This window comes from Bos mutus, chromosome 15, assembly GCF_027580195.1.
Source record: "Bos mutus isolate GX-2022 chromosome 15, NWIPB_WYAK_1.1, whole genome shotgun sequence".
NCBI classification, from domain to species: Eukaryota; Metazoa; Chordata; class Mammalia; order Artiodactyla; family Bovidae; genus Bos; species Bos mutus.
The window spans coordinates 25,764,373-25,783,990 of record NC_091631.1 but is presented as its reverse complement, the minus strand read 5'-3'; the positions used below and the strand labels follow the sequence as shown (position 1 = coordinate 25,783,990).

The 19,618-nt window shown below is 53.4% G+C and overlaps 1 protein-coding gene and 1 pseudogene across 5 annotated transcripts in view; one reads left to right on the top strand and one right to left on the bottom strand.

Moving 5' to 3' along the window:
- Positions 1 to 2,461: 2,461 nt before the first annotated feature.
- Positions 2,462 to 2,825, bottom strand: LOC138990943 (histone H2B type 1-C/E/F/G/I-like; annotated as a pseudogene).
- Positions 2,826 to 7,230: 4,405 nt separating this feature from the next.
- The window catches only part of CAPN5 (calpain 5), a 57,225-nt gene continuing 44,837 nt past the window's right edge, over positions 7,231 to 19,618 (top strand). Inside the window, exons 1-2 of one of the 5 annotated variants that reach the window (XM_070383657.1) lie at positions 7,233 to 7,418; positions 9,457 to 9,530. The gene's annotated coding sequence lies outside the window, so the exon portion shown is untranslated. Of the gene's footprint in view, positions 7,419 to 7,440; positions 7,578 to 9,456; positions 9,531 to 19,618 lie in introns of those variants that run through there. The other 4 variants (XM_070383660.1, XM_070383659.1, XM_005890655.2 and 1 more) reach the window with 4 other exon arrangements.

Here is a 19,618-nt window from a genome sequence, read left to right as displayed (position 1 = left end):
AAGCCCATATTGTTCCCAGTATTTTGCAATTAAGAAGTAATGCTTCAATGAAAAACCTTTTGCGTATGCATTTTCACATTGTTGGAGGTCTAGCTTCAGGATAAATTCCTAGAAGTGGAGTTGCTGGGTTCAAGGGTGCGCATGTATTTAATTTCATTTGGTATTGCCAAATTTTCCTGGACAGAATTGCACCAATTTGCATTCCCATCAGCAATGTATTCCAGCACCTGTTTCCCTTCAACCCGGACAGCAGAATGTGTGTGATTTTCCCCTTCAACCCGGACAGCAGAATGGGATTTTTTTTTTTTTTGCCAGTCTGAATAGGTGACAAATGGTACCTATCTCAGTGTTATTTTCAGTTGCCTTTCTCTAATTGTGTCCTTGAGCATTTTTTCCCCATATGTTTGAGGACCATTTTTATATCTTTTCTGGTAAACTGTCTATTCATGCCTTTACTCTTATTTTATTACTGGATTTTTTAGTTTTATTTTCAGTTTTTAAGAGTTACTTATATATTAGGGATATTTGCCCTTTGTGGTATTATGTTGAGACTATTTTCTTTCAGTTTGTCAGTTATCTGTGGACTTTATGCGTCATGCAAAGTTTTTAAATTTTCACTTGTGTGTATTAGTTGCTTAGTCATGTCTGACTGTTTGTGACCCCATAGGCTGTAGCCCACCAGGCTCTTCTGTCCATGGAATTCTCCAGGCAAGACTACTGGAGAGGGTAGCCATTCCCTTCTCCAGGGAATTTTCCCAACCCAGCGCTTGAACTCAGGTCTCCTGCATTGCAGGCATATTCTTTACTGTCTGAGCCACCAGGGATAAATTTTCACATAGTCAAATTTATTGATCTTTTCTTTACATCCTCTGGGTTTTGAATCATGGTTAGAAAGCCTTACCCAATATCAGAGCTAAAGAGGAAGTCCCCCATGTTTTCTTCTGGTCTTTGTGTTGCTTTAGTTTTTACTCTTAGAGCCCTAATTCACGTCATTTATTCTTTTGCTGGGTGTGACATATGGATTTAATTTTATCTTTTTTACCATTTATAACAAAGTCCATTTTTAGAATGTATCAAAGATGGCTTCTCGAGTCACTGGGGTAAAGATGGGTTTGTGTCTGTTTCTAAATTTCTGTCTATTGCAATTTGTCTATTCATGTACCAGTGCCACCCATTTCTAATGACAGAAGCTTTCTCTTTTTTAATCTCTGCTAAAGCTATTTCCTCCTCACAGTTTTTCTTTCCCAGTGTTTTCCTACCTGTTCTTGCATGTTTATCTTTCCAGATGGACTTTTCAACTCATATATCTTCATAAAACAGCTTGCTGGTAGTTTTATTTGGATTGTATTGAATTTACAAATTAAGTTAGGGAGAACTGACATCTTTGTAATGTTGACTTATCCTGTCCAAGAATAGGAGATGTCTTTCTGTTTGTTCTTAGTGTCTTTCAAGAAGGTTTAAAATTTTCCTCGTGTATTTTTATGCATTTCTCATTAAATTTGTTCCTAAGCATTTAATTTTTTTTTAATTGTGAAAAGGCTTTCTCCACCTTTCTGACCTCTGTTTATTGTTTGTATATATAAAAGCCATTGAATTTTGTATTTTAATTTTGTATCCTGCTATTTCAGCAAGGTCTCTTACTATTTGAATTAGTTTTATCATTGGTTCTCTGGTTTTTTTTTTTTTTCAGGTATAACATTATATGATCTGCAAAGAGATATATATATATTTTTCTTCTTTACTCAGTCTTAGGCCTTAAATTGATTTATTTTGTCTAGTTGTATTAGCTGATATCTCTGGTACAATGTAGAATAGTGGTGTAGACAGTCTATTCTTGCCTTGTTCCTGATCTTCCAGTGTTTCCTAGTTAAATAAGATGTTTATTTAAGGCTGTAGGGCTACCTTTTACCACGTTGAGAACATATCCCTCCCTTCCTATTTCACTGCAAGATGTTATTATGAATTGGTGTTGAATTTTGTTAAAGACTGTCTTGGCATCTACAGGAAAAATCATCGGACTTCCCTGGTGGTCCAGTGGTTAAGACTCCACGCTTCCACTGCAGGGGGCGTGGATTTGATCCCTGGTTGGAGAGTTAGGATCCCACGTGCCATGGGGCAACTAAGCCTGCATGCCACAACTACAGAGCATGCCCCCTCCCCCCAGAATCATGATTTTCCCCTTAGGTTCATTAGTACGGTGCATGCTTGTTATGGGTTGAATTGTGTCCACCCCCAAAAGAAGTTGAAGTCTAACTCCTAGCACCTCATAATGAAATTTGGAAATAAGGTCTTTTCAGAGGTGACCAAATTAAAATGAGGTCATTAGTGAAAGTGAAGTTGACTTTTAGTGACCCCATGGACTACAGCCCACCAGGCCCTCCGTCCATGGGATTTTCCAGGCAAGAGTACTGGAGTGGGGTGCCATTGCCTTCTCCATTAACAGCAGCTAGGCATATTATATTTACTTGGAGCTGGTATACTTGGTGACAGCCTTAGTGCCCTAGGACACGGCGTGCTTGGCCAGCTCCCCAGGTAGCACCAAGCGCACGGCAGTCTGGATCTCCCTGGATGTGATAGTCGAGTGCTTGTAATGCCTCGCCAGCGATGCGCTCGAAAACGTCGTTGACGCAGGATTTCATGATTCCCATGGCCTTGGACGAGATGCCGGTGTCCGGATGGACTTGATTCAGCACCTTGTACATGTACACAGAGTAGCTCTCCTCGAGGCTGCGCTTGCGCTTCTTGCTGTCCTTCTTCTGGGCCTTGGTCACAGCTTTTTTAGAGCCCTTTTTAGGGGCAGGAGCAGACTTAGCCGGTTCAGTCATGTCTATAATGACAACACCCAACAACACAGAAAGATCTTGAAAAATCCAACATGACCGTGTCCTTATAAATGGGAACTTTGGACACGAGATTAGATACACAGGGAGAACACATGTGAACACAAAGGTGCAGATCATGGTGTTGTGTTATAAGCCAAGGAATGTCAAAGACTGCCAGCAAACCACCTGAAGCTAAGGAGAAAGGCGCAGGGCAGATCCTCCCTCACAACCCTCAGAAGGACCCAGCCCTGATGACACACTGCTCTTGGACATCTAGCCTCCAGATCTGTGAGACAGTAAATTTCTGTGTTTAAGCTGCCCAGTTTGTGGTGGCTTGTTACAGCAGTCCTAGCCAACATATACTATTAATGGATTTCCTAATGTTAAACCAACTTCATATTCCTGGAATCAATCCCACTTGGTTTTGGCTGGCTCCTAATAATATCCAGGATACTAACAAAATATAAGTAGTGTTTCAGAGTAGCATGGAATTGAGAGCAAGTCAGAGTTCATGTTTGTCTTTCGTATCCCTATTTTCCATGGTGTCTGCTCGTCCCTCGAGTTCAACATGGCTCTCCCCTTTCCTGAGCTCTCAGGAGAATACTGTTTGTTAGTTTTCTGTGTCCTGAAAAGTTCTGTGTGTCCAGCTCCACTCCTCTCCCTGAGATCCCATCCCCTTGGCTAGATGGCCGTGGGGGAACTGGTTAATGAGGTTACTTGAGACTCCATCCCAAGACATTAAGCTCCGTATTGAGCCACTCCCCTTGCCAGCAGGTTTTCTTTGAAAGTAAAAACGTTAGTTCAGTCGTGTCCAACTCTTTGCAACCCGATGGGCGGTAGCCCGCCAGGCTCCTCTGTCCATGGAATTCTCCAGTCAAGAATAATGGAGTGGCTAGCAATTCCCTTCTCCAAGGGATCTTCCTGACCCAGGGATCGAACCTGGATCTCCCACATTGCAGGCAGATTCTTTACTGTCTGAGCCACCAGGGAAGCCCATGGGATCTTTAAAAGAAATTACTGTTTTTAAGAATTTCACTTGGGGGACTTCCCTGGTGGTCCAGTGGCTAAAATTTCACCCTCCCAATGCGGGTGGCCGGGGTTCAACCCCTGGTCAGGGAACTAGATCCCTCATACCGCAACTGAAAAACCACATGCTGCAATGAAGGTCGAAGATCCAGCATGCTGCAGATAAGACCCGGCACAGCTAAATAAATTTTAACACAAAAGAAAAATTTCACTTGGGAAACTCTGTTACATAACAGGAGCAGTGAAGATAGGGGTCTGCTGTCCTGCAGTACAAAAGTTTCCCTCCAGGGCTCTGGTGGGGAGGAGGCTATGAAGTCCTGCAGAACTAGGAGGAGGGAACGGGCTCAGTTCTGGGTGACAGACACTCTCTCAAGAGAAGTGGAAAGGGCTGCCTTGTGAGGGAATGAGGTGCCCATTTACAGGAGGATGTAGCAGAGGTGGGGCAGTCAGTCAAAGAGCCATCAGAGGTGAAGAGGAGGCGAGGGGAGAGAGGAGGAGGGGAAGGGCACAAGAGTGGAGTCAGACAGGGTGTATAGGATCCCAGGGCTGCCATTTCCTAATTGTGTGACTGGGGCATCTCCCGGAGGCTCAGTTCTGTCATCTGTAAAATGGGGCTAATGAGAGCTCCTGCCAAGGGTGGTTGTGAGAATTAAATGGGAAAAGCGCCTACACCGCAGGCCCCGTGATGGCACCGCTTGGTGAATCAGTTTATAACAACCAACCAGCAGGGACCTGGAGCCAGAGCATCATCAGAGCCCTGCCCCTTCCCCCCACTCTTTTTGGGGGACCAGGCTCTTCCTGGCTTGTCTGGAAACCTCCCTCCCAACCCCCAACAAGAGCAAGGCCAATGCCTCTCCCACTCCACCAGACTGGGTGCCCTGGACAGGTCACTGTCCCTCTCTAGGTCTCTTTCCTCATCTGCTAGAGAAGGTGGGAGCTGCCAGAGATGGGCTCTGGGGTGGGTCCTTCCAGTTCTAAGATCCTAGGATGGCTGGGCTTCTGAGTAGCCATGTGTACATGTCTCTGCTCCTGGGGACCCAGTGTCTTCACAAAACGAGGGGTTTGGGCTAGATGGAAATAGTAGCTAAGCCCTGCTGAACACTAACTCTCAGCCAGGGCCCACTCTAGTGCTTTATGTGACTCAGTCCATTTAATCCCCACAGCAACCCCGTGGGGTGGTGCTACTATCATCATTTTATAGGTGAGGTGACGGGGTCACAGAGAGTGTGGGTCACTTGCCCAAGGTCACACAGCTGACATGAACCCAGGCGGTGAGTCCAGGACACATTCTTGCAACCACCACGAAACTTTGTATTTCAGAGTGTTGTGGCTCTAACACTCTGAAATACATAAGGGAGGGCTAAGCATCCTGTGAACTCTACCCTTGTGAAGGCTGAAGCAGCCACATTTTCTCAGCCAGGACCCCAGCTTCACTTATGAACATGTGGGGTTGCCCAGCCCAGAGGCAGTGCTGCTCAATACCGCTTACCTATATGTGATCATCACTCACTTCTGCTAGAAGCCCATTTTACAGACAGAAAAATGAGGCTCTGAAAGGATAGTGGACTTGTTTGGATCACACAGCCAGTAACTGGCAGAGTGAGGACCCGAGCCCAGAACTCCCTGGCTTCACCAAGCAGTACTGTCTTTCCTAGAACAAGCCTCAGCCTCACCTGCCTGCACACTCCACCACTAACCCCAGAGAGGCAGCATGAGTTTAGGGCCCTGGAAGAGACACAAGAGGCCAGGTGGGGATGCTGAAGATGGGGGTAGGGCTTTGTGGTGGAGACATGACATTAGGGCCAAGCCTGATACCAAGATGTGCCATGTATAGAGGCAAGGAAGAGCCTTTCAGACTGTGCAGGTCCCCATTAGACAAGGTCTGAGTGCAGGGAAGCTGGGAGCCCTTGAGAGGAGCACTGGGAACCCCTGAGAAGAGCACTGAGAGCCTGGGGAGGCTGCATCCCAGGGCAGGGGCAGTGGAATGCGATTTGCCTGGGACAGTCAGGCAAGGGCACAGCCTTGGAACATTGTTCTGTGGGCGGTGGGTCATGGCTACATATTTGCAAGGCTCTGTAAAGGACTGGACCTACACCTGGGAGTGGGGGGTTGGGGATGTCTGGGGGGCCTGGGACAGGCCATGAAGAGGCTGGGTTAGTCAGAGTGACTTAAGTACATGACATCACCCAAGACTGGGAACACTGGGCTTCCAGGTGGTGCTAGTGGTTAAGAGCCCACTTGCCAACGCAGGTAGATGTAAGAGACGCAGGTTTTATCCCTGGGTCGGGGAGATCCCCTGGAGAAGGAAATGGCAACCCATTCCAATATTCTTGCCTGGAGACTCCCATGGACAGAGGAGCCTGGCGGGCCACAGTCCATAGAGTCGCATAGAGTCCTACACTACTGAAGTGACTTAGTGTGCAGGGGAACACAGGAGGGAGAGATGGTGGGTCTGAACTTCTTCATCTTCGAAGTGGGCTGACCTAGGCCTCCGATGAGCATAATAAGCATGTCTGTCCTGCCATCCCAGAGCCCCTACTGTGTGCCAGGACTGGTCACTCACAAACCTTCTCTATCTTATTTGGGGAATATGCCCCTCCTTCTGTCCTCCCATCATTGCACAAGTAAATAAATATTCGATATGGGTCTGGAACCAGCTTTCCCCATTTGACAAGGGCCCTCTTTGCACCTCCAGGGGTCTGGGTCTGGCTCCTCCATCCCGAATTGGCACCCCACTCCAGTATTGTTGCCTGGAAAATCCCATGGATGGAGGAGCCTGGTAGGCTCCATCCATGGGGTCGCACAGAGTCGGATACGACTGAAGTGACGCAGCAGCAGCAGCAGCAGCATGGACATGAAAAGGGGCTTTCCTGGTGGCTCCCACCAGGAAAAAATCTGCCTGCAATGCAGGAGACCCAGGTTGGATACCTGGGTCTGGAAGATCCCCTGGAGGAGGAAATGGCAACTCAATCCAGCAGTCTTGCCTGGAGAATCACATGGACAGAGGAGCCTGGCCGGCTACAGTCCATGAGGTCGAAAGAGGTGGGACACGACTGAGTGACTATCACACGCACAAACACGGACATGGAGATGGGTGCTCGCCTCTTTGTGTCCTTCTTTTCCCAGCCCCCTGGCTCAGTGCCAGCCTCGGCTGGGCCCTGGGGGACTCCTGGAGATGTAGGGAGGAAGGGACGGGAGAACACGGGCCCGATCAAGCGGTCAGGGGTTGGGCTGAGGCGCGCGGGCCCCAAATCCTCTCCTACTTTCCAGCGGGAACTCCGCAGCCACCTCACGCCCGGGTCCCTCGGAGCTCGGCACCAGTTCGCATGCGCATCAATCCTGTCCCTTCAGCCTCGCTGGAAACCACGCCCCCGTCCCCAGCTGGGCGGAGGCCGCGGGGCGGGGCGGGCCGCCCAGGGAGTCCTAGCTCGAGCCCCCGCCCCAGGCCAGCCCCAGCCGATCGCGGGCCGGAGCCGGAGGCCACTAAGTGGGGGGAGGTCCAGCCTCTGTTCCGGTCCCGGCGCCGAGCGCTGCATCCCCGAATCCGCTGGACCCGCGGCGGCGCGGCAGGTAGAAGACGCTGCGCAGAGGGAGGCGTGTGCGAGCGCGCGGGTGTTCATGTGTGTTTCGGGGGTGTGTGTGTACGGGTGCATTGCGGGGCAGCGCGTGCCCTGTGATCACGAATCGGTGGGTGTGGGGGTACACACCCCGCCGCCGGGGAGGAAAGAGGCGAGCGCTGGCTTTGAGGCCCCGGGGTGGAGGGGCGAGGACCGCCTGGGATCCGCCCCGGCCCCCGGGGCTCTCCCCACCCCCATCCGCGACGAGGGGCGTCTTCCCACTGCACCTGGGTGTTCCGGAGCTGTTTTCCTAGTTCATACCAGCTGGGGGGTTAGCTCCCGGGGCTTGACTGGCTCTTCCCCTCCTCTTCCTCAGGATTCCCTTTCCTATCCCTTCCCAGACCTCCACCCTTTCAATTCTACAACCCCTCCGGGGTGCTTCCCCATCCCCCGTCCCTGGCCGCTTGGGAAAAGGGGCAAGGCCAAAGCCGGTTCCCTTCCTGATCCTCTTGTCAGGTTGAATAGGGGCCTTTTCCCTGGGCTGCAGGGCTTGGGTGTATGTGTGAGGGGGCCGGGGAGGCAGGCAGAACTGGGGGAGAATGGGTCTTGCGCTTCTCGGATCATGCTTCCCTCCTTCAGAGTTGGGAGTCGGAGGAGACCCACCAGGGTTCCAGAGGTGAAGCAGGACGGATGATTAACAGGTGCCAAGTTCTCTCCAGGTTTCATTTCCTGTGGTGAGAGTCAACCCAGACCCCACAGGGTTGAGGAGAGTGGGGCTCAGAGGGTGGAGGCTACTCTTGCTCTCAGGACTGCTAAACCAGAATTTTGTACCTGAGTTGGCCTGGCTCTCAAATCAGAATCCTTTCCCTGCACCAGCAGCTAGAGAGAAGTGCGAGGTCAATTATTTTTAGGATTCTGGGGAGGGAGAAATCTGGGCAGACTTCCTGGAAGAGAGGGAGTTTGAGAGTGGGGCTCAGTCTACCCATACTTAGGTGAGGACTCCTGAGGGAACTATTGTTCTGCTGCAAGGATTGAGACCCTCCTACCCAGGGTCTTTGGGCCTGGCCTTTGCTGCGGTCTGGAGTTCCCCGGGTGGGGGTGGGGAGGCCTGGCTGCTTTCCCTGCTGAGGGCGGGGCAGGGTGGACCCAGCTGTTGCTGCTTCAGGCCAGAGCTGGAAGCCAGGACATCGAGGTGCTTAGGCGGGGTCATTACCCTGAGGAACCTCTCTTCTGACTGATGAAGCGGATGGGTCAAACCCGGAAGCCCCTGCCCAGAGTTGCACACCAATGCACCCAATGCACCCAAACCTCGCCCCTGCCCAGGAGCTGGGCGAGGTTTCACTGTGAAGGATACATCTGTACTGGGTGCTGAAGGATGAAAAGTTCACCCAGCAGAAAAGAAAGGGCAGGGCACTGCAGGCCTGGGGATAGATGAGTGAAGGCCTGGAAGCATGCAACTGCATGTGGTCCAAGGGTAGGGGCGAGAATGACAGCGAAGCGCAGCGTGCCGCAGTGGATGGGGTCCCAAAGAGTCGGACAAGAGTTAGGGACTGAGCAACGACAAAAAAGGGCATTAGATCATCACATGTGTGGCTCTGGGGTGGGTGAGTTGCTCTGGAGGCCAGTGAGCAGAGGGCCAGAGCAAGGAGAAGCCCCCTTCTCTTTCCCCTTGCCTCTCCCCTTCCCAGCTCCCCACCCAGACTTGGCTTGGCACCCAAGGAGGGATCTGATAGGGCTTCCCATGGGAGAGGGGTGGAGCATGGGGAAGGGTGTCTGGGGGAGCCCTTTCTGAGTTGGGGCCACCACTGGCGGTGGAGCAGGTTTGGGGAAGTTGATGAGGTGTGAGAGGCCTGTGGGTTTTGGGGGGTGTGTGTGGGGGAGTGACGTCCAGAACACTGGTCCCAGGCCAGTGCTGTCTCTGGCTGCTTCTGCCCTTGACTTCCCTGCAGGCTCCCGGGACAGCCCCGAGCCCTGGTGCCTGAATGGGAGGCCCTCTTGGAGCCCCCAGTGGGCACTGCAAAACCTGCCTCCATGACCTCTCCTACCTGCAGGGCCTGACATGTGTCAAGCTTCCTCCCAGCCGAGACTGGCTCTGCACGTGACCTTGAGGCAGGAAACTTCCCCTGTGAGTCTCAGTTTCTTCATATGTGAAATGGGGATAAATGCTGCCTAAACGTAGGGATTCGGGGGTTGATGATGAAGTTAATTTGTATCACTAAAAGTGCATTACAAAGTACATGGTGTTTAGTCATCATTATAACTAATAACTATAACTATAATAACATATAACTAACCGCATCACTTAGTCCTTTCTTCCCTGGGGAAGGAACAGCCCAGAGGAAGGAGGGGCCGACTTTGGGAGAAGGGTGAAAGGAAAGAGGAAGCCCCTCTTGGCTTCTGTGGTTGGAAACTGTGGCCCTCTCAACCCACTCCCGTGGGTGGGCTTACTCTCCGGGGCCAGGCAGGCAGGAGATCTGTCTGCTGCTGGTCTTCTCGCCTCACCCGGCCTTCCTCTGCCCTCCTGTGTACTCTAGTGTCCTGAGTGCCTTTAAAACCCCCCCACTCCACTCCTCTAGCCCCTCCAGAGACCTGCCCCTTCATGCCTTCCCTTTCTACTCAAAACATTCCTTGACTGGCAGTAGCCTCCCCCCGACCCCCAGGCCTTATCTTCCGGGCCCCCACTCTGCAGCATCTCCTCCCTGGGTTGATGGTGATGCCCTGGGATTGCCTCACTTGCATTGGCCTCAGGCCTTGCCTTTCCTTGCTCGCTAACAGCAAAATGGGCCAAGTCCCTTTGGGGTTCTAATCCAGGATGTTTTAGGAAGCCAGCCTTCAGGCTTGGATGTAGGAAATTGCGCAATGTGAGCATTCGCTTGCCTGTAATGGCCTGAGTTCCTGCTCCCGGTTCTAATTGCTCAGGGCTGTGTTTCCAGGGGCTCTGGCTTTCCCGAGGCTGCGGGTGTGAGGGAGGGTGCTGCTGGCTGAGGCATGGTGGCCTGTGGGTGTGGACTGTGGTTTTTTGCCACAGTGGTGGCTGTGGTCAGCTCTGGGACAAGGGGGCTGGTGGCCAGAGCAGACCAAGCCCACATTGGTAGCCAGCTGGCCAGCACTGTCAGGGTGTGCCCCGATGACCTCAGGACCTTGCAGCCCAGGGGACAAAAGGCAGACTGTCTGCTGGCCTGATCAGCCAGCCCCAGCCTCAGAGCCCCCTGCTGGGTACTTCTGCCAACAGGGTGAGGTGGGGGCAATCAACTGTTTTGTTACTAACAATAGTAACTAAGACACTGAAGTTTGGGGTGACTTTATTTTCCTTGGGAGCAGTTCAAGGAGTAACAGCTTCATCCTCACTCAGTTCCTCCAGCAGGAGAGAGGTATGAGGCTGCATACCTACAGGAGCTGTATTCATCGTATTCATTGCCTGTCGCTGCTGTGATAAATTAACACAAGTTTAGTGGCTTCAGTGGAGTAGGAAATGGCAACCACTCCAGTGGGTTGCCTGGAAAACCCCATGGACAGAGGAGCCTGGTGGCTGACAGTCCGTGGGGTCGCAAGGAGTCAGACCCGACTGAGACACACTCATCCACACAGTGGCTTAAAACAACACAGGTTTATTCTCTTACCGTTTTGGAGGTCAAAGGTCTGAAAAGAGTCTTAGGGGCTAAAGTCAAGGAGTCAGGCTAGTTCCTTCTGGGGGCCCCAGGGCCGCCTCTGTTCCTTGTGGCTGTCCGTGTTCCTCGTGACCCCGTCACCGCATCTCGCTACTTCCCTAGTCCCGTTGCCTTTTCCTCTTTTGGAGTCACATCTCCCTCTGCCCTCTTCTTAAGGACACCTGTGATTACATTTAGGATGTCCCCAGATAATCCAGGATAATCTCTCCATCTCAAGTTCTTTAATCACATCTGCAAAATCTTTTTTGCCATATAAGGTAACATTTGCAGGTTCCAGGGACTATGGAGTCTGTATTTGGGGGACCCGTCATTCACCCTACCACAGGAGCCACCTGCAGTGTTATCGCAGGTCCCGTTCTCAGAGACCCCCCAGGGGGTCACCCTCAGCGTCTGTAACCCTCAGCCTAGAGGCTTGGCTGGCAGAGCCTGGGCTGCAGCACCTCTGGGGCAGTGTGCTGGTGTGTCCCCAGGGGTTGCCCCAGTGACCAGACCCCATCCCGGGATCCTTAACATGCCGTCAGGTTAAGCCTTCCAGCATGCTTGCATGTGTGTTAAGTCGCTTCACTCATGCCTGACTCTGTGCGACCCTGTGGACTGTAGCCCCCCAGGCTCCTCGGTCCATGGGATTCTCCAGGCAGGAACACTGGAGTGGGTTGCCATGCCTTCCTCCAGGGGATCTTCCTGACCCAGGGATCAAGCCTTCGTCTCTTACATCTGCTGCATCGGCAGGCAGGTTCTTTACCGCTGGCACCCCCTGGGAAGCCCCTTCCAGGGTGGAGTGCATCTCAGACATTCATTCGCTAACCCTAGTGTCGTGAGGGTCACTTGATCCCCACCATCACTGGGGAGGGCCAGGCTGGGAGCCGCATTTTGCAGATGAGTGCATCAAGGCTGACTGGGGCTAAGTCCTGCCTACAGGAGAGAGGGATGAGGGGAGCCGGAGTTGGGACAGGTTGGGCCAGAGAGCAGGAGACTGCATTTTACAGATGAGCGAGAGCCCTGAGGCTCAAGGAAGGTAACTGTGGTGCCCCTCCTGGGCCTCTGTCTCCCCATCTGATGATGAGCGTGCGGACGGGACTTTCTGAGGCTCTGATTTTCCCTTTGGGCACAGGGAGGAGGAGGAGCTGGCATTGCGTTCAAGGCTGCCTTGGGTGAGAATGTGACATGGGGCAGAGCAGAACGTGGAGCCCAGAGGTGCTGCCAACAGGTTGCTCACCCCGGAAGGAGATGAGTTTGTCATCTGGGAGGTGGGGAGCCTCCTGGTGCCTCCAAGGAAGGACTTGCAGCCAGCCTCCCGGAGATGGCCTGGCTGTGTGCTGTAGACCCCGCCCCAGTATTGGGTCTCCATTTGGTCTCTCCAGCCAAGGCCATGCTCTGGGGTCGTTTCTGCAGCCTGGCCTCCCTGCCTGCCTCCTGGCCTCCTTTCCATCCAGCCGTCTTGTAAATTGTCCAGCAGCCCAGCACCCTCGCTGGTCTTTCAGGGCCCCCACGACCCTGCTGTGGCAGTGTGGCCTGCAAGCCCCTTCTTTCTTCCTTTCCCCCGTGCCCTGTCCTCCAGCCTTGCCTAAATGTTTGTCTCCTCCCAGAAGGTTCCATCTTCCTCCAAACCTTCCACTTCTGTCTGGAAAAATTGCAGCCCACCCTTGGAACTCCTGCTTTGATGCTGCCTCCTCTGTGAGGCTTTCCAGCCCCATCTGAATGAACCACTGTCCTCTTAGAGAGCTCTCTCCACCCGGTGCTGGGGTCACTGTCCTCCACCAGGCTGACTTCCCGGACTGGGCCCTGTCTGACTCCTCACTGCCACCTTGGCCAGAGCAGAGCGGATGTGTGAAGGCTGAATGGGAGCACGCAGCTAACTGGGACTCCCTGGGGCTGATCAGTGGGTCACTGTCTTTGCTTGAGGGAGGGTGTGCTGGGCCAGGCAAAGCAGAACTCTGGTGTGAGATGGGCCCCTGACTGTCCTGAATGCATCTCTTCCGTCTCAGAGCTCATCTGTGTGATGAGAAGAGTCGAGCTCATTTCTGAGGGTGTGTAGGAGCTTGACCCAGGAATTGAGCCGTTTCCCAGTCTGAGAAATGGGCACCATCCCCACCAGGTTTCCAGCCTTGAGCTTTGGTGGCAGGTGGTTCTAGGGGCCGAGACTGCCTGTGCAGGAAGCAGGAAAAGAGGCTGCTCTGGTGACAGACAACATAGCTCATTGGAGAAACGCAAGAAGCGTCCGCTCTCCACCATTCAACAGTGAGAGCCGGCCGGCCGGCGAGGGCAGGGCTGCCTGAGGTCACACAGTGCTGGAGAGCTGAGGAAGCTTCAGTGATCCGATCAAGTCTCGTTATAGTCAGGCTGCTACCCTTGTGTGGAGTGAGCAGCACCTGTGACCCCCTCTCCCCAGTAGAAGAGAGAAGGGCAGCAGCGTAGGTGCTCATCTGCCCCGTGCCCCGCACCCCCCACCCCCCCACTCTCCAGCATCTTCTCACCAGGATGTGGTGGCCTGGGTTTCAGACCCAGTGACTTTCAGTGCCCAAACCAGCTGGTTGCCCTGCTGGAGGCTGAACCTTGGCCCGCCTGCTGCCCGGGAAGGTTTCCAGCTTCTCGGGGCCCTGCCCACGCCCGGCAGATCCGGCTGGATCTCACCTGTTTGCCGAGGCTTCCCAGCCCCGTCTGCACAACACCCGGGTCTCAGTGGGACCGCGCAGGGTCAGAGGCCCAGGGGCTCAGCCAGAGCCACCCAGCGAGCCGACCCCGAGGCTGACGTTCCCCCCAGATACACTGCAGAGGCCATCAGTGCCCCAGGACCACTGTCCCCCAGGACCACTGCCCCCCAGGACCAGCGCGAGAGGCTCTGCGCCCCCAGCATGCCTGGCCCTGCCCTCCAGGCCCCCTCATCCCTTAGCACAGGGCATTTGGTCAGGTTTATGTATTAGAAAGATCACTGCAGCTGGGTGGAGACTGGATTAGACAAAGATACGATAAGGGGAGGGCAGTGGAGAAGAAAGACAGGATTTCCCAGCCCCGATGCTGCCTGCTCAGCTAGCCTTGGCTGGAGTGACTCATGGAACCTGGCCCCCCGGCTCTGCTGCCGGAGCCAGCTCACCCTCCTCCTGTGCTCTCCCCGCTGCCCTGCCATTGTTCCTCGGCCCATGGTGAAGGGAGGGAGGCGATCCTGGAGGCCAAGTTCAACCACAGTAGGATGGAGGGATGTGTTGATGGTGGCTTGTGGGGCAGAAGGGAAACAAGAATGGCTGTCGGATAAATGGGCGTGAACAGTTGATAAAACCCAATCCATGCAAAGAGCCAGGCAGTTACCAGGGTTTGGGGCTCCTGGCCCCCTCCCTGGCCGCTGGGCTTCCCCGCCCTGGCTCCCAAGAGGCCCTCCTTGGCTCGCATTACTGCTTCAGCATCTGACCCTCCGTATCTCCCCTTGGCTTCCCCAGTGAAGGCCCATGTCCTGCAGAGCCGGTCCTGCTAGCTTTCCCCACTCCGAGGATCTGCTTTCACCCCGCCCCCCACCTTCTGGCTGTTACCTGGGGCTCTTCTGCCCTCCCTCCACCTGGAGTGCATCCTGCCCCTCTCCTCTGCTCATCCCCGCCTAGCCTTCCAGCCCAGAGACACCACCATCCTTCCCTCCCCTATTGCATGATTTCTGGGAGCCCTGACCGCAGTGTTTCCTGCTTAGTCTTGCTCTGCCTCTGTCCCCTGTGCCCCTCCTCCTGGGGACTGGACTGCCTGGGGGATCTGATCCTCTCCTGTGAGCTCAGGACCAGCCCAGAGGGATGCCAGTGAAGATGAGAACATTCATTGACTGTTCCTGGAATTGTAAGATGCAGCTCTTTGGCCCTTCTCTGGTCATATGGCAAAGGGACCGGGGCTCTGTGTCGTGGAGTGGGATGTGGTGGGAGGTTGAGGAAGGGTGGGTGCGCTTAGCCTATCAGGCATCCTTGGCTCCTTCAGCTGGCCCTGGATTACTCCCCTTCTGCCGAGCCATGCTGCAGCATGGGCACCCACGGAGGGGTGTGGGGATGGGGGCCCAGAGGAGGGACCCCCCCCCAGCGAGCCCTTTTGCGGTCTCCCTTTCACTTCTGCAGCAGGCTGGTCCCCAGGGACAGGTGGGTCTGCCTCCCACCCAGCTCTGAAACGTGTCTGCTCTCATTCACACATGAGCACACAAGCTCTCTGACCTGCTTTCTGGTTTTTCCGCCCTGGTCTCGTCCTTCCCCAGTGCCTTCTCCGTGTGGCAGCAGGTGGATCTCAAGTCCCTCCCCTGCTCAGCACCCTTCCCAGCTCTCCATCAGCTCGGGATGAAGCCTGATCCCCTTCCAGAACCTCTGGCTGGGATCCTGGGCAGCCTCGCCTGTGGTCTCCTCCTGCACCTCCACTGCCGCCCTGCCTCAGCTCAGTTCTTGGCCTCGGGGCCCAGAGCAGCTCCTGAGCATGGTGCCTGGCTGGCTGGTGCTCCCTTCTCAGAGAGGGAGCTTTGGAGTTGTGTGTCCAGTGGGGTGTGGGCCTGCCACCCCCACCTTTTGGGTCCTCTCTTAGGGTTGAGCACTCCAAGGGTCAAAGCCACAAGTGGCCTGTGAGATGGAGAAGGAGGCCCACACCTGTGCGTGAAAAGGCCAGAGGCCAGGACTCTGACCCAGCCTGGGCTCTTTCCCTGCTCCATACCCCCTGGGTCATCTTGGGTGCCAGGCAGGACCCTACACATATGTAATGTCCAGTCTGTCAGGCTGGGCTACGAGGGACCCAGAACTGGTGAGATCTGGGTCACTAGATTCAGCGAGCCCTTCTTCCTGGGATATTGCGCTAACTTTTTCTGTTTATGACTTTTATTAAATCACAACTGACCTACAGAACGATGCATAAATCAGAGACATACAGCTCTGTGACCCTTCCACGTGGCCACCACCCAGATCAAGGAGCAGTGTTACTGGAGTCCCAGAAGCCCCCTCTTGCCCCTTCCAGTCACTGCTCCTAAAGGCAGCCACCATCCTGCCTTATACTCACCAAAGGTGACTTAGGGCTGCTTTCCAATTTTCCATCAGTGGAATCACAGCATTGCTTAATAATTTGCCCATTTTCACTGTGTGTAATATTCCATTAAGCACCACATTCATCCTTCCTTCTGATGATAGGCATTTGAGTTGTTTCTAATTTTCGGCTATAAGAAATACTTCTGCGCTAAACATTCTTGTATTTCTTTTTTTTTGTTGTTGGTGAATATGTGCATGTGTTTCTGTTCAGTGTATACTTATGAGTAGAATTACTGAGTGATTAAGCATTTGTTCAGCCTTAATTAATATGGTCAAACGGTTTTGGAAAGTGGTTTTACCAGTTGATCCTCCCACCAGCAATGTGGAAGAGCTGGACTTGGGGGAGAGAGTGTATGTATGTCTCTTCCTGCAGCCGTTCTGATCAGGGTATAATGGCATCTCACTGTGCCTTTAATTTGTATTTCCTTGATGATCAGTGCAGTTGAGCACTTTCCTTTTTGTCTGTTTACCGTGTGGATATGCCTTTTCTAATGTTTTCTTCAAAAAGCTTTGTTGTTTTACCTTTCAGTCAGATTTGCAGCCTGTGTGAAATTGCTTTTGTGTATGGTGTGAGGCTGGGGTCACAACGAAGCTTTTCCCACAAGGATAGCCAGTCGACTGAGCACCATGAGCTGAAAAGATCATCCTTTCACTAAGGCACTGTGATGTCACCTTTTGTCAAAATCAGAGGAACTTTCTGGTCTGTTCCCTTGGTCTGTCCACCCTGTGCCAGCCCCACGCTGTGTCAGTTACTAGAGCTTTTGAAAGGTCTTGTTAACCGTGACTGTGGGTCCTCCAGCTTGCTCTTTTCCAAATGGCCTGGGGCCCCCCGAGTGCTGGCTCTGTTATCCCACCTCTCAGAGGAAGCCCCACGGCTCAGAGAGGTAGTGTGACTTTCTTTCCCCTGCCACACAGCTCTTGAATGCAGTCTCCAGGCGTGGTGTAATTCTGAGGTTCCCACCTACACCACCGGGAACTTAGATTCTTGAAATCAATTTCCTTCTTCCTTGATACTTTTTAAAGGAAACCGTGTGTTTACTGTAAATGGAAAGTCAGTATTCAGTTCAGTTCAGTCACTCAGTCGTGTCGGACTCTTTGCGATCCCATGAATCACAGCACGCCAGGCCTCCCTGTCCATCACCAACTCCCGGAGTTTACTCAAACTCATGTCCATTGAGTCGGTGATGCCATCCAGCCATCTCATCCTCTGTCGTCCCCTTCTCCTCCTGCCCCCAATCCCTCCCAGCATCAGAGTCTTTTCCAATGAGTCAGCTCTTTGCATGAGGTGGCCAAAGTATTGGGAGTTTCAGGTTTAGCATCAGTCCTTCCAAAGAACACCCAGGACTGATCTCCTTTAGAATGGACTGGTTGGATCTCCTTGCAGTTCAAGGGACTCTCAAGAGTCTTCTCCAATACCACAGTTCAAAAGCATGAACAGTATGAAAAGTCAGTATTACTCTCCATAAATACAAGGTAACTGGAAGGATCTTAAAAAATAAAACAACAGAAAAATCCATTCAGTTCTAGCCAGGTGCTGTTGCTTTGAGCCTGGGCCTGGCTCCTCTTTTGTTAAGTAAATGGGCAAGGGCTGTGAGGGAATCAAGATTTGCTGGACAAACTGAGTTCTCCTTGCAGGGAATAACTTTCTTACTGAAAGTTATCGCCACATGGTAAAGAATGTGCCTGCAATGTGGGAGACTGGGTTCGATCCCTGGGTTGGGAAGATTCCCCTGGAGGAGGGAATGGCAACCCACTCCAGGGAATTCTTGCCTGGAGAATCCCCATGGATAGAGGAGCCTGGTGGGCTGCAGTCCATGGGGTCTCAAAGAGTCAGACACAATTGAGCGACTAAGCACAGCACAAAGCATTTTCGAGCGCCCTCTAAAATGATCCCAGTGCTAAGCCAGAGCACGCTGGGGAAAGACTGGAGGCCTGGGGTCCAGCTGACGGGCTGCAGGTTTTGTACATGCTCCTTGATGTCCTCATTTCAAAAATGAGACTAAAACTCTCTCCTGTTTTCTCCCTGGCTGCAGTGGCTGAACTGTCCAGGGAAGGCTCAGTGGTATCGGGTCCCCCACCCCCAGCTGGCTCTGTATGGCCTGCTGCAAGATGAGCCCTTACTCTGCCCATGTACCGCTGGCCTGTCCCCACCACCTCCAGCAGGTCCAGGGACAGCAGATCTGGCCAGCCCTCCCGGAAGGTAGTACACACTGTTTCCAAGGTGAAGCTAGACAGAGCTCCTGTAGGGCAGATGCCACCCTAGAGACTGGAACCAGGAAGGGCTGACAGCAGCAGCTCAGAGGGGTTAGCAACTTACCCAAGGATACACAGAGGTAAGTCATGCAGCTGGGATTCAAACTCAGGAGTGGCTGTCGGATAAATGACCTACTGGAAGACTGTGTTCTCTGAGCTCCCTGGCAGGTGGTCCCGTGCCCTTGTTCTGACCCAGGTCAGCGCCCCTGGTCTCCGTCCACAGGACTCCACTGTGCCAGGCTGTGTCTGAGTTGCCTGGTGCTTCTCTGCCTCTGAGACTTCGCTTGAGCGGTTCCCTCTGCCTGGAGTGGCCTTTCTCTCCCGAAGCACAGCTGACTTCTGGGCCCAGGACTTGTGAAGGCCTCTTTGTGTCCCTCTTGCTGGAACCTCTGAAATGACACATATTCTGTGCTGCCTGTGTCTGTGGACTGCACTAGACCATGATGTTCCGTGGGGACAGAAACCTTGAACTGTTGTGCCCTTCCTGTCTGGGGAGGCACGTTGTAGAAGAGCTGCAGACAGCCGCGCTGACACCCTGGGAGCACAGCACGCAACGGTCAGAAAGTGACGTTCCTGTTTCACATGGCCCTATCTCATTTGATCCTCCCAGAGGCCTTGGTGCATTATCTCTTCCTCCCAGACAAGGGCCATGAAGACCAGAGAGGCGACATGGCTTGTGCAGCTTTCACAGCTTAGGGGGACCAGGGCACCAGGGCTTTAGCCATATCTTCCCCGGACAGTCAGGAGCAGGAGGGGAGAGAGAGATAGAGGCTCCATCTAGTGAACCCTGGCCTTCAGGAGACCTAGAGCTGGTGCGGCTCTGATATGGCAAGCTGCTCTCCGTTGGGAGTCCTGGCCCCTCTTTGAACCTGTTTTTCCCGTCTGCGAAGGAATTCCTCCTGCATCACCTGTGTCGGCGCATTCAGCCCCAATTCACTGAACCTGCTCCCTAAGGTTGGACGTTAGGGACACAGAGAGGAGCTGAACGTGGGTTGTGTCCTGAAGGGCTGCAGGCTGGGAGGCAGATAAGTCATGTGCAGATGGGGTAAACAGCAGGTGCTGTCACGGGGTCCGGGGACTGTGGAGGTGGAAGGAGGGCCAGTGTCAGGCAGGTGGGAGGCACTTGGGCCAAGTCTTGACAGGCGACCAGGAGCTCTCCAGCTGTGCCCCTGTGGATGGAACAGTGTGTCTAACGGCCCTGAGTGGTCTGCGAGGAGCTTGTGGGAACTTAGGCTCCAGGTGGAGAATTGAGGGGGCAGGGCTCGGGG